This window comes from Heterodontus francisci, chromosome 1, assembly GCF_036365525.1.
Source record: "Heterodontus francisci isolate sHetFra1 chromosome 1, sHetFra1.hap1, whole genome shotgun sequence".
Classification (NCBI taxonomy): Eukaryota; Metazoa; Chordata; class Chondrichthyes; order Heterodontiformes; family Heterodontidae; genus Heterodontus; species Heterodontus francisci.
The window spans coordinates 140,157,364-140,172,258 of record NC_090371.1 but is presented as its reverse complement, the minus strand read 5'-3'; the positions used below and the strand labels follow the sequence as shown (position 1 = coordinate 140,172,258).

The window sequence follows — 14,895 nt, the reverse complement described above, 5'->3', positions numbered from 1 at the left end:
ATTTAGCCCCTAGAGCCTGGTCCACTAATTAGATAGTGCCTGATTGGTACCTGAACCCCATTTACCCACCTTTGTTCTGCATCTCAATACCCTTACCTAAAAATAAAAACGATTGATCGGAGTCTTGAAAACATCAACCCGGATTCTGGGGTTGGTTGGGGGGGTGGGGGGGGGGGGGGGGGGGGTGGGGGGGGGGGTGGGGGGGGGGGGGTGGCTGGTTGCGTGGAGGAAAAAAAAGTGTTCCAGATTTCTACTACTCTGCAGTGGATTCAGTGGTTCCTGATTTCACACCTGAATGGCCTGGCTCTAATTTGAAGACTTACTCCCCCTTGTTTTAGATTCCTTCACGAGAGGAAATGGTTTCTCTTTATCCACTGCAAAGTCTTTTATCATTTTTAAACACCTTGTTTAGATAACCCCTGATTCTAGCATACACAGTGAAATACAAGCCAGGTTTATACATAATCTTTCCTCATAATTTAACCCTTTAATTTTGGTGAGTCTGCATTGTATTCTCTACAAGGTCAAAGTAACCTTCCTGAAGTTTGGTGCCCAGAACTGAATCTCTTGACCACTCCACAGTTCATAGTTTATCAACATTTAGAAATATTCCAATTTGTCTTTCTTGGATCCAAGGTTGATAGTCTCACACGTCCCCACATTGAACTCCCTTTGATATAATTTTTCCGCGACTCACTTATCTGTCTTTTGCAACATCCTGCTCCCATCTGCACGACTTCCTGTGTTTCCCAACTTAGTAAACTCAGCAAACTTTGATATATAGCTCTCATTCATCCAAGTCATTGATAAATACATAGTGAAAAGCTAAGACCCCAGTACAGATTCTGGGAAATGCCACCCGTCACATCCTGCATATGCCAGTACCCTTCACATACATACTCTTTATCCCCACTCTGTCTCCTGCCAACTAATTTCCAACCCATGCCTCAAGGTTGCCCCCAATCCTATCTTTTCATTTTTGCTAATTATCTTCTGCGCAGAGCTTTAAAAATCAGTGGTCTGCTAGAAGTCCACATACATAAAACAGACACTCCCTTATCCACCATGTTTGTAACATCCTCAGAAAGGTCAACCAAACTGATCGGACACAACTTACCCTTCACAAATCTACGCTGTTCAGTCACTCTGTCCCTCTTTACTGATTTTTGAGCACATAGGCCAACTGATGCAACACTACCACTATGCCACCCCTCCAGAAGCTATTAACTAATGGCGCAGAGCAAGGTTCAAACCTGGTACCTGCTTTTAATGCACAACTATTCATTGCATGAATCACTGGAATCATGGGGAGGTGGGTTTAATATAATGGATCTCAATCTCTAGCATTTGTTAAAGGTTCGGCATGTTTAACGAATTTAATAGGGTTTTTTGACAAAGTTATTGTCTGCACAGATAATGGAATTATAGATATAATGTTCATGCATTTTCAGATGATGTTCAATGACATGTCTCAAGAGGCTTGTTAGAAAACTTCAGGAGATATTGTTACAGGAAAATGTAGAAAATTTCAGAAAGACACGTTAGCAGAATGGGCAGATAGGTAGTAGACGCAATTTAAGATTGGTAAATGTGAGATAATATTGAGAGAAAATGGGTGTTACTAGGATTGGAAATGGGTTGGAAGTTGCTGACCACACGGGTCAATATTAGTTCGTTTTCAAGCCATTTTTTATGCAGCAACTTATGATTTACTGCATTCTCATTCAACTGTAGTGTTTATAACCTCTGATATTTTGTTCATTTTGAAGATATTTCACAGTTGGACTATAGTGGCAGATCTCACCCACGTCAGAAGGTTGTCGGTTCAAGTCCCACGCCAAAACTAGAATATAAATCGATGCCGACATGCCAGTGCAATACGGAGTACTGTGCTGTTGGAGGTGCGTTCTTTGGATAAGATGTTAAACCGAGGCACTATCCGCCCTTTCAGGTGGATATAAAAGATCCCATGGTACTATTTCAGAGTTGGAGTGTTATTGCCAGTGCCTGGCCAATATTTCTCTCTCAATCAACATTACTAAGACAGACCCAGTCATTATCACACTGTCATTTGAGGGAGCTTGCTGTGCGCAAATTGACTGCCACATTTCAAAGGTACTGCATTGGCTGTAAACCACATTGAGATGTCTTGTAACAAAAACAAGAAATGCTGGATTCACTCAGCAGGTCTGGCAGCATCTGTGGAAAGAGAAGCAGAGTTAACGTTTCGGGTCAGTGACCCTTCTTCGGAAGTTCCGAAGAAGGGTCACTGACCCGAAACGTTAACTCTGCTTCTCTTTCCACAGATGCTGCCAGACCTGCTGAGTGAATCCAGCATTTCTTGTTTTTGTTTCAGATTTCCAGCATCCGCAGTATTTTGCTTTTATTTGAGATGTCTTGTAGTTGTGAAAGATGCTATATAAATGCAAATCTTTTTTCAAAATCTATCCTGCTCCAGATCATAAGAATCTATAGATTATGTATTTGTACAAGACCTTGTGGCTATACCAATGTCGTTATAACTTTAAAATGGCTTTACTGACTGCAGAGGCTAGGAATCCTGTGGTGAGAAACTCACCTCCTGACTCCCCAAAGCCTATCCACCATCTACAAGGCACAAGTCAGGTGCGTGATGGAATACTCTCCACTTGCCTGGATGGGTGCAGCTCCAACAACACTCAAGAAGCTCGACATCATCCAGGACAAAGCAGCCTGCTTGATTGGCATCCCATCTACAAACAATCACTCCCTCCACCACCGACGCAGTGGCAACAATGTGTACCATCTACAAGATGCACTGCAGCAACGCACCAAGGCTCCTTAGACAGCACCTTCCAAACCCGCGCCTCTACCAACTAGAAGGACAAGGACAGCAAATGCATGGGAACACCACCACCTGCAAGTTCCCCTCCAAGTCACACACCATCCTGACTCGGAACTATATTGCCGTTCCTTCATTGTCACTGGGTCAAAATCCTGGAACTCCCTTCCTAACAGCACTGTGGGTATACCTAATCCACACAGACGGCAGCGGTTCAAGAAGGCAGCTCACCACCTTCTCAAGGGCAATTGGGGATGGGCAATAAATGCTGGCCTGGCCAGCGACGCCCACATCCCATGAATGAATAAAAAAAAAGTTCAGCAAGGATGTTTTTTCGCCGAGTCTCCAAAAGGGAGAACAGGCGGAGGATCTACCCTTTATTATGTAGATACTTGCATCAAAGGGATGACTCACATCTGCTTATGTTGATGGCTCAACAAGTATTAGATAGTGCTCACTTGGATGACAGAATTAATAAATATTGATCACCAACCTGCCAATTATGTATACTTAAAGCCTGTAGTTAATAAACAATTAAGCCAAACCTTGCCTGACTAAATCTGTTGAAGTTATTTACACCTGTGGGCAGGAATTTTACACCACCCCAACCCCCCCTACAGCAGCAGGCTGGAGGGGGTACAAGGGGGGTGAGGGGGGGGGGGGGGGTGGGGAAATACTATAAAATTGGCTGGGATGGCAGGGTGTGCCATGCTCATTGCCTACCCGCCCTCTGATATCTGACCAGCGGCAGGGGAGGTGGCAGACGGCCCGCCCAACCTTAGGCCAATTAATGGCCATTTAAGGAGCTCTTCCTTCCACTGCTGATATTTTAAAACCAGCGGCAGGTGGGAACTTCGCCATCAGTTAAATCTAGCGGGCTCCTTGCAGGCTGGGCGCCCTGTACTCAACGGTGGGCCCCCCCCCCCAGCAGTATGGACTGCCCCCACTGGAAGCCCTCCCCCAACTACTGCACAGGCCTGGCTGATTGGCCCTGGCAAATCCAAACCTCGCTTACCTCCTTCTCCAACCTCCAAGACTGGCTGGGTCCGGGGACTGCTGCAGTCCCAGCAGTGGCCATCGCTTCCGTTGACACTGCTGGGATGGAAAGAATGCCAGCCCTCTGATTGGCCAGCAGCCTTTGGAGGCAGGATATCCTGTCTCAGAGGGGCAGATCACAACTGCAGGCAATTAATTGCTCAACGACTGTAAAATATTGTCATGACTTCCAGGGCTGGCAGAAGCGGGCTTGTCCCTGGCTTTCCAGCCTGTGGGCGGGGCCACTGCCTCATGAAATTCCAACCGTGGTCTCTACACAGTCATTGGAATAAGTGATTAAAAGAGGTGCTGTGCACCATTCGGAGTTCTGAAGGTGTGTGAATGACATATGCACACATGCGCTAGTAACATGCTCAGTGACGTTCAGATTCATCAATTTATCATTGATACATGGTGCAAAGATGCTGCTAAGAACAGGCAGTCTAAAGTTAATCGAATTATGAACAGCCTAAATCTGTTATACTGTTATACTTCGTACGCATCCTACAAACTGAAGCATGCAAGTTCACCATGAAAGCTGATTTTGCATTGAGCACAAATTTTTAAAAAGCCCAAGGATCTCCTATTTTAAAATTAACATTGGCAGAACACAAAGGTGACTCTCTATACAAAATATAGGCAGCAATAGCACATAACTTCATGAACTGGATTTTATTTCTATTGGAACTAGTGCTTCAACTATTCAGTCAAATGAGCAACTGCAAAAGAAAATGTTTGATTTAGGTCTCACATTCGCTTTCAGTGAAATGCAATAGTTTTGTAAAATGGCAACTTTAATTTGAGGTACAACTTCTGCATTGGATTTTATTGTACAAGCTGCAGCGACATAATAATTAGCAGAAACAAAGTGTAAATCCTTGTGAGATAATCACATTCTGGGTGCAAACTAATGAGGTTTCAAATACAAGTTACATCTTTATTTTCAATAACTAAAAAACAACTTTTTCACTTAGAAAATGAAAACAGTTGATGTGGAGCACCCAGATGTCCCATCTATTGATCATACATGTGATGTCACTTGCACTGCCTGCAGTAATTAGTATATAAATGTAGTGGCACGCACATCAGAAGTGCAATGATACAACAATCATGGATTAACTCAAAGAGTTATGAAAAACAGACTTTAAAAAATGAACCTTTATATTAAAAAGTGGACAATAGTCCAAAATAGCTGCCAAAGAAAAAAGGGGTTGGCATTTTGCATAGTCAAACTGGTGTCAATGCAATCCATCCTAAAAATATTCCAGAATTGAATGCTTTCTTCTGAAACAAAAGGTGGTGTGAAGTAGCCACGTAGAAACACAATGACACAGAGCAACCAACACCTTGAGCTCCAGCCAAGTCAGGAAGCACGTGCCCTACGGAAAAATCTTCTTTCTTCTTCTTTGGCCTCCTTGGCTCGGGAGACAATGGGTAAGCGCCTGGAAGTGGTCAGTGGTTTGTGGAGCAGCGCCTGGAGTGGCTATAAAGGCCAATACTAGAGTAACAGACTCTTCCACAAGTGCTGCAGAAAAAATTGGTTGTCGGGGCTGTTACACAGTTGGCTCTCTCCTTGCGTTTGTCTTTTTTCCTGCCAACTGCGAAGTCTCTTCGACTCGCCACACTTTAGCCCCGCCTTTATGGCTGCCCGCCAGCTCTGGCGATCGCTGGCAACTGACTCCCACGACTGGTGATCAACGTTACAGGACTTCATGTCGCGTTTGCAGACGTCTTTAAAGCGGAGACATGGACGGCCGGTAGGTCTGATACCAGTGGCGAGCTCGCTGTACAATGTGTCCTTGGGGATCCTGCCATCTTCCATGCGGCTCACATGGCCAAGCCATCTCAAGCACCGCTGACTCAATAGTGTGTATAAGCTGGGGATGTTGGCCGCCTCGAGGACTACTGTGTTGGAGATGCGGTCCTGCCACCTGATGCCAAGGATTCTCCGGAGGCAGCAAAGATGGAATGAATTGAGACGTTGCTCTTGGCTGACATACGTTGTCCAAGCCTCGCTGCCATAGAGCAAGGTACTGAGGACACAGGCGTGATACACTCGGACTTTTGTGTTCCGTGTCAGTGCGCCATTTTCCCCACACTCTCTTGGCCAGTCTGGACATAGCAGTGGAAGCCTTTCCCATGCGCTTGTTGATTTCTGCATCGAGAGACAGATTACTGGTGATAGTTGAGCCTAGGTAGGTGAACTCTTGAACCACTTCCAGAGCGTAGTCGCCGATATTGATGGATGGAGCATTTCTGACGTCCTGTCCCATGATGTTAGTTTTCTTGAGGCTGATGGTTAGGCCAAATTCGTTGCAGGCAGCCGCAAACTTGTCGATGAGACTCGGCAGACACTCTTCAGTGTGAGATGTTAATGCATCGTCAGCAAACAGGAGTTCCCTGATGAGGACTTTCCGTACTTTGGTCTTCGCTCTTAGGCGGGCAAGGTTGAACAACCTGCCACCTGATCTTGTGTGGAGGAAAATTCCTTCTTAAGACTTGAACGCATGTGAGAGCAGCAGGAAGAAGAAAATCCCAAACAGTGTAGGTGCGAGAACACAGCCCTGTTTCACGCCACTCAGGATAGGAAAGGGCTCTGATGAGGCACCGCTATGCTGAATTGTGCGTCTCATATTGTCATGGAATGAGGTGATGATACTTAGTAGCTTTGGTGAACATCAGATCTTTTCTAACAGTCTGAAGAGACCACGTCTGCTGACGAGGTCAAAGGCTTTGGTGAGATCTATGAAAGCAACATAGAGGGGCATCTGTTGTTCGCGGCATTTCTCCTGTAGCTGACGAAGGGAGAACAGCATGTCAATGGTCGATCTCTCTGCTCGAAAACCACACTGTGCCTCAGGGTAGACACGCTCGGCCACCTTCTGGAGCCTGTTTAAAGCGACTCAAGCGAAGACTTTCCCCACTATGCTGAGCAGGGAGATTCCACGGTAGTTGTTGCAGTCACCGCAGTCACCTTTGTTTTTAACGAGGGTGATGATATTGGCGTCGCGCATGTCCTGTGGTACTGCTCCCTCGTCACAGCACAGGCAAAGCAGTTCGTAGAGTGCTGAGAGTATGGCAGGCTTAGCACTCTTGATTATTTCAGGGGTAATGCTATCCTTCCCAGGGGCTTTTCCGCTGCCTAGAGAATCAACGGCATCACTGAGTTCCGATTTTGTTGGCTGTACATCCAGCTCATCCATGACTGGCAGAGACTGGGCTGCATTGAGGGCGGTCTCAGTGACAACACTCTCCCTGGAGTACAGTTCTAGGTAGTGCTCAACATAGCAATCCATTTGCTTGCGTTGGTCAGTGATTGTGTCCCGATTTAGATTTGAGGGGGGCGATCTTGATGCCATCATACATTCCTCTGATGTTTCTGGTGTCTGAGGCCAGCTGAATATGACTGCATAGGTGTTGCCAGTAGTCATTTGCGCAGCGCCTGGCTGTTCTGACATCTACAATATACAGCAGTGAGAGCTGGAAGTAACCCACCGCCTTCAAAAGAATCTTCAAAAAAGAGGAAAATCTACACTCATATTGGTCCTGCATCCACCTAGAACTTGATTACGAAGAAAATTCAACAGGTTTATCGTAATCTTCCCCCCCCACCCCTCACTAAAAACCACCTTCCTTTTCCCCTTGTTTCTTGTGTGCACGCGCACATGCGCGAGCGAATGCGTGAGTGGATGCAGTTGCGACAATTTCAGGATAAGGCATATTGGTCAATAAACAGTTGATTTGCTGTTTTAAAAAACCTACAAGTTTCTTTAATAAACAAAAGTATTAATTTATTACAAAACAAGACTTAGTCAATAAAGATGCAAAGCTTTAACACAGTTTGAAATATGACAGTAAATATATATACATTCCCTTCTAAATACCCAACGCACGCATGCAAAAAAGGAAAAATAAAGATGCTTCGGCCAAAGTACTTGTTAATTCTTGAAGAAAAAGGGATATGTTCCAAATGGCACACAGTCTGGCATCAGAGTACCTGTAGACGGGTCACCGGAATCTTTTCAGAAGCAGTTCATTCAGGAGATGGCGAGAGGAAGTCTTCCAGAAGCTTCTCAGGAGAAATGCAGCATCAGGGGTTTTAGCTATCTCACATACTGGATTTTGCAGGATTTCTCAGAGAGGTGGAGAAAAAAAGAGGCCTCTCTCTTCGAAGGTTTACCCCCTGAAAAAAAAAGGTCTTCAAAAATGAAACTCAACTCTTGACCACCATAAATCTTGACATGTCACTTCTCTGTAAACAACTCCCATAGTCATAAGGTACATGCTGTTAATGAAGACATGTGACATCCGGTAAAAGTTCTTAAACAGAAAGTTCAAGAATTTCCAATAACCCTTAAAAGAACAAATTGCAACATCTATGGAATCACTTCAGTCCTCCAAAGGAATCAGTTTGTCCAATCTTCAACCACATGTCCTCAAAAAAAATTAAAAATAGAAGCACTTTCATAACAATTTACACAGATACAAAGTTTAGACTTTGCATATCTTGGAGAATTCTTCAATCTAATTGGTTGAAGAGCTGTTGCTTGTCCTGCTCAAACAGACCTATAGGGCGGCATGCTGGATCAAACCTCCAAGGACAGCAAGTTGCTGCTATAAAGCCCACGAAAAGTCTGCAGGCATTTCTAGGCGTAGTGAATGGCAAATGTTGCGGTGTCGCTGTTGACTGCAAAGTCTGGACCAATATCTTATGTATTCCTTTAATTCTTTTAATGTTTAATTGCAAATTTGTTGGAAGATCAACTGAGCACTTAATCTGGCAACAGCCAAAAATGATGGGCTTTGCCTCCATCACATTGTTTATTTTGTTAGCAACTATATTGTTTTAACAGTATTGAGTATATTTTGTAAGCGCCATTTAAAAAGCAAATGCTGGAATATCATATAGGCACCTATAGGAAATCCAGGGAGCATGGACAACAGAACAGCTTGGTCACATGATCCTACTTCAAGCCTTGTAAAGATTAGTAAATGAACACAATTTGGAAAGCAACAAATTTGCACAGAGTGTGACACTTGGACTTGGGATTATTGCAAGTATACATTGTAAATAAACAATGCAAATTTCCATTTAAACTACTGTTAAAATTAAAATTTTCAGTTTTGGTAGGGAGCGTTGGACTGTTTGGACCCATTTTGGAAAACTACTGACCAGATACGTATAAACACATGTTCAAGCAACATACTTCCGCAATCACAGCTGACCTGGTCAGGTCAGAATTACGACTAGTGAGAAATGGAGACCAGAGATGAGAGTGAATATAGGTCATTGAAGACAGTGGTCCAAAATTTTGTGGTCAGCAGCGACAGAACAGCATTCGTCATTGACTACATTTACAGATGCCCACAGACTATTTGTGGCTTTTAAGCAGCAAGCTGCCGTCATCAGGCATTTGATCCAACACAACAACACTCAAGAAGCTCGACACCATCCAGGACAAAGCAGCCCGGTTGATTAGCACCCCAGAAACAAACAAACATTCACTCCCTCCACCACTGACCCACAGCGGCAGCAGTGTGCACTATCTACAAGATGCACTGCAGCAATGCACCAAGGCTCCTTAGACAGCATCTTCCAAACCCGTGACCTCTACCACCTAGAAGGACAAGGGCAGCAAATGCATGGGAACACCACCACCTACAAGTTCCCCTCCAAGCCACACACTATCCTGACTTGGAATTATATCACCATTCCTTCACAGTTGCTGGGTCAAAATCCCGGAACTCCCTTCCTAATAGCACTGTGGATGTACTGACCCCAGTTCAAGAAGACAACTCACCTCCTCAAGGGCAATTAGGGATGGGCAATAAATGCTGGCCTAGCCAGCGACGCCCACATCCCATGAATAAATAAAAAAAACCCTCTTCATCTTTGATGTGTGAGAGAAGGACGAAAGAGCATGGCTCTTCAATTACAGGAAATATTTTAAGAGATGTTAATACATTGGATGCATTACTGAGCAAAGAATACAGAGTGGGAGAAATACAAACACTTCTCAGTATGGCTTTATGTTTCACCCCGTACTGAAGAATGTTCCAGTTTTAGCTGTGTTGGTAGCATTCAAATTCCTTGACTGGATTTATAGCCTGTAATGAGGTCCTTAGTGTAGTCAACTGTAGCAGCAATCTCACATCTCGGTCAAAAGGTTGTACTTTCACTCTAGATACTGGCGGGCAGCCATAAAGACAGGGCTAAAATGGGGCGAGTCGAAGAGACTTAGTAGTTGGCAGGAAAAAAGACAGAGGCGCAAGGGGAGAGCCAACTGTGTAACAGCCCCGACAAACAAATTTCTCTGCAGCACCTGTCACTCTAGAATTGGCCTTTATAGCCACTCCAGGCGCTGCTTCACAAACCACTGACCACCTCCAGGCGCGTATCCATTGTCTCTCGAGATAAGGAGGCCCAAAAGAAACTAGAGGACAGTACCAAAAGAGCACTGCTCTGTCAAAGGTGCTGTTTTCAAATGAGATGTTAAACTGAACCTCCATCAGCCCTCTCAGGTGAGCATAAAAAGATCCCATGGCACTATTCAAAGAAGAAAAGGGAAGTCCTCCCCAATGTCCTGCTCAATGTTTATCCCTCAACTAACACCACGAAAATAAATGATCTGGTCATTATCTTATGACTGTTTGTGGGTTCCTGCTGTGTACAATTCACCGCCATGTTTCCTATATTACAACAGTGACTTCGAAAGTACTTCACTGGCTGCAAAGCACTTTGGGCCATCTTCAGGTCATGAACTGTACTATACAAATGACAGTTGTTAGCTTCTTCCTTCTTATGGATCCTCCCCAATCCTAGTTAAATCTAGTTTGATAGTCCAAAACACTAATAGAAAAACTATATATTTGTCCATTGCAAAACACAACATTTTAAACACAAAATATGGTATAAATTATTAAAATCTGTGCGGATTAGACTCTTACATTCTTTGGCCTCCTTGTCATAGAGAGATACAGCACTGAAACAGGCGCTTCAGCCCAACGAGTCTGTGCCGACCATCAACCACCCATTTATACTAATCCTACATTAATCCCATATTCCCTACCACATCCCCTCCTACATTAATCCCATATTCCCTACCACCTACCTACACTAGGGACAATTTACAATGGCCAATTAACCTATCAACTTGTAAGTCTTTGGCGGTTGGAGGAAACCAGAGCGCCCGGCGGAAACCCACGCGGTCACAGGGAGAACTTGCAAACTCTGCACAGGCAGTACCCAGAACTGAACCCGGGTCGCCGGAGCTGTGAGGCTGTGGTGCTATCCACTGTGCCGCTCGAGAGACAATGGGTAAGTGCCTAGAGGTGGTCGGAGGTTTGTGGAGCAGCGCCTGGAGTGGCTATAAAGGCCAATTCGAGAGTGGCAGACTCTTCCCAGGCGCTGCAGATAAAATTGGTTGTCGGGGCTGTTACACAGTTGGTTCTCTCCTTGCACTTCTGTCTTTTTTCCTGCCAACTGCCAAGTCTCTTGGACTAGTCACTCTTTAGTTCTGCCTTTATGTCTGTCCGCCAGCTCTGGCGATCACCGGCAACTGACTCCCACGACTGGTGGTCAATGTCACAGGACTTCATGTTGCGTTTGCAGACGTCTTTAAAGCGGAGACATGGACGGCCGGTGGGTCTGATACCAGTGACAAGCTCGCTGTACAATGTGTCCTTGGGGATTGTGCCATCTTCCATGCGGCTCACATGGCCAAACCATCTCAAGTGCCATTGGCTCAGTAGGGCGTATATGCTGGGGATGTTGGCCGCCTCAAGGACTTCTGCGTTGGAGATATGGTCCTGCCGCCTGATGCCAAGGATTCTCCAGAGGCAGCAAAGTTAGAATGAGTTGAGACGTTGCTCTTGGCTGACATACGTTGTCCAGGCCTCGCTGCCATAGTGCAAGGTACTGAGGACACAGACTTGAAATTCTCGGACTTTTGCATTCTGTGTCAGTGCGCCATTTTCCCACACCCTCTTGGCCAATCTGGACATTGCAGCGGACGCCTTTTCCATGCGCTTCTGGATTTCTGCATGGAAAGGTTACTGGTGATAGCTCAGCCTAGGTAGGTGAACTCTTGAACCACTTCCAGAGCGTGGTCGCCGATATTGATGGATGGAGCATTTCTGACATCCTGTCCCATGATGATCGTTTTCTTGAGGCTGATGGTTAGGCCAAATTCGTTCCAGGCAGCCGCAATCCTGTTGCTGAGTGCCTGCAGACACTCTTCTGTGTGGGATGTTAATGCAGCATCGTCAGCAAAGAGGAGTTCCTTGATGAGGACTTTCCGTACTTTGGTCTTCGCTCTAAGACGGGTAAGGTTGAACAACCTGCCATCTGATCTTGTGTGGAGGAAAAATCCTTCTTCTGAAGACTTGAAAGCATGTGACAGCAGCAGTGAATATCCCAAACAGTGTAGGTGCGAGAACACAGCCCTGTTTCACGCCACTCCGGATAGGAAAGGGGTCTGATGAGGCACCGCTATGCTGAATTGTGCCTTTCATATGGTCATGGAATGAGGTGGTGATGATACTTAGTAGCTTTTGGTGGACATCCGATCTTTGCTAGTAGTCTGAAGAGACCACGTCTGCTGACGAGGTCAAAGGCTTTGGTGAGATCTATGAAAGCAACGTAGAGGGGCATCTGTTGTTTGCAGCATTTCTCCTGTAGCTGGCGAAGTGAGAACAGCATGTCAATGGTGGATCTCTCTGCTCGAAAGCTACACTGTGCCTCAGGGTAGATACGCTCAGCCAGCTTCTGGAGTCTATTTAAAAAGACTCGAGCGAAGACTTTCCCCACTATGCTGAGCAGGGAGATTCCACGGTAGTTGTAGCAGTCACCGTCACCCTTGTTCTTATAGAGGGTGATGATATTGGCATCGCGCATGCCCTGTGGTACTGCTCCCTCATCCCAGCACAGACAAAGCAGTTCATGGAGTGCTGACAGTATAGCAGGCTTGGCACTCTTGATTATTTCAGGGGTAATGCCATCCTTTCCAGGGGATTTTCCACTGGCTAGAGAATCAATGGCATCACTGAGTTCCGATTTTGCTGGCTGTTCACATGCTTAAAGTATATAATAGGAAATATTTGTGCTTCAGACAAAGCCTGAATTTCTTCAATTTATATTTATAACAAACAGAATTGCAGCATTGCTTTAAACAATTACTAAAGGTTAAATAAAAGGGATGATAATTTTAAGAGTCATAATGGCACTGAAGGCGGCCACTCGGTCCAAAGAGTCCACGGCAGCTCTCTATAGAGCAGTCCTATTCCCCCGTAGCCCTGCAAGTTTATTTCTCTCAGTACCCATCCAATTTCCTTTTGAAATCATTCATCGTCTCCACTTCCACCATCCTCATGGGCAGCAGGTTCCAGGACATGACCACGTACTGCACAAAAAATGTTCTTCCTCCCAACCCTGCTGCATCTCTTGCCCAAAATCTTCAATCTATCTCTTGTACCATCAGCTAATAGGAACAGCTTTTCCTGATCTACACTATACCAACCTGTTGGAACCTTGCATACCTCTATCAATTCTCCCCTCAATCTCCTTCACTCCAAGGAGATCAACCGCCGCTTCTCCAATCTAACCTTGCAGCTAAAATCCTTCATCCGTAGAACCCTTCGCGTAAATCTCCTCTGCACCTTTTCAGGGATCCTCACATCCTTCCTGAAGTGTGGTGACCAGAACTAGACACAATACTTGTTTGGGATAGAAATGCAATACTATACTAATGTGCCTCCTGGCTTGCTGTAGTCATGTAACCTCTACCATGAGGCATTCACTGCAGGCAGCCATCACAAGGCCCGTTCAATAAAGACAGTCCAAGCAAGGCTATTGTCCTGTAAGCTCGTAATATGGTGTCAGAATGGAGCGGAGATTGAGTGTAGAAGAGCTGTATAGAAGCACAATGTTCAGAGCTGCTGAAAGCTGCTAAAAGCCACAGAAAAGGAACAAAGAAGCAGGCCACAGCTAAAAGCAGTGGGTAAGACACAATAACTGCAAATTTTCCTCTCCTAGTACCAGTCGAAAGGTGATCTGAAGCATAAATGGTAGTTTTTCAGTCACAATGGCAAAATTACAAAATTGTGACAGATTTAATTAACAAACCAGAGCAGCTACACTTTTATCACTGTTGGAGAGACTGCGACATAAATGTATTCCATCCTAAATCTCTCTAAACAACAAAAAAAAAGGACAGCAGAAATTTTGAAAGCCTTGAAGGCACGCTTTGAACCCCAAGGGAAAGATCCGCGAGGAGTACAATGATGTATTTACAGATTTAGGAGCGCTTCCTGAAGAATATCATCTCGAAGTAGATGAGAAAAGGAAAGTAACTAATCCACACAATATTAGGGCCCCAAGGTGAAAAAGAAGTCCATTGATCAATATGTGACTGCATTAACAGAATCCTATGAATTTGCACAACTAAGAAATGATCTAATTAAACACAGGATTGTATTAGGCATAAGTGATCCTGCAGTGAGAGCACGTCTACTGAGAAACGACATACTTACTCTCAGGAAAGCGATCGACGTGCAGAAATGCTGAGTTTGTAAATCAGCAGCTAGATCATATTCATGGCCTTGCATTATGCCAAGACATTCCAGGCTGAAAGGGCAGAAAGATCACAGACAAAGGGCAGGATGCAAATACTGCAGAGGACATCACACAAAGGAAAATAAGGCATGTCCAGCGTGGGGAAAACAGTCTTCTCACTACAAGAAACCGAATCATTTTGCACACAAGTGTTTCGCTAGAAGGAAGCACAACAACCAGGTACAGACAGCCACTGGAGAGAGATCAGCCGAAGATTCTGACCAATCACTATACACCATACAACAGGCTAGTTCAGTCAGGTCGATAGGTGATAAATGGTTTGTGACTGTTGGAAGAATGACTGCAGAAGCAGAATATCAAGTCAACATAAAGTGTCAGACAGACACCAGTGCGTCATGCAAAATCATGACCTTCACAGACCTGCGTGAAGTGGCTCAACATAGTGATCCAAAAATGAAGCCTTCAA

General features: G+C 45.0%; 1 protein-coding gene across 1 annotated transcript in view; it reads right to left on the bottom strand.

Annotated features, from left to right (window-relative positions):
- LOC137345698 (RELT-like protein 1) overlaps positions 1-14,895 on the bottom strand; it is an 88,353-nt gene that overhangs the window by 65,979 nt on the left and 7,479 nt on the right. The gene's annotated exons all lie outside the window — the stretch shown is intronic.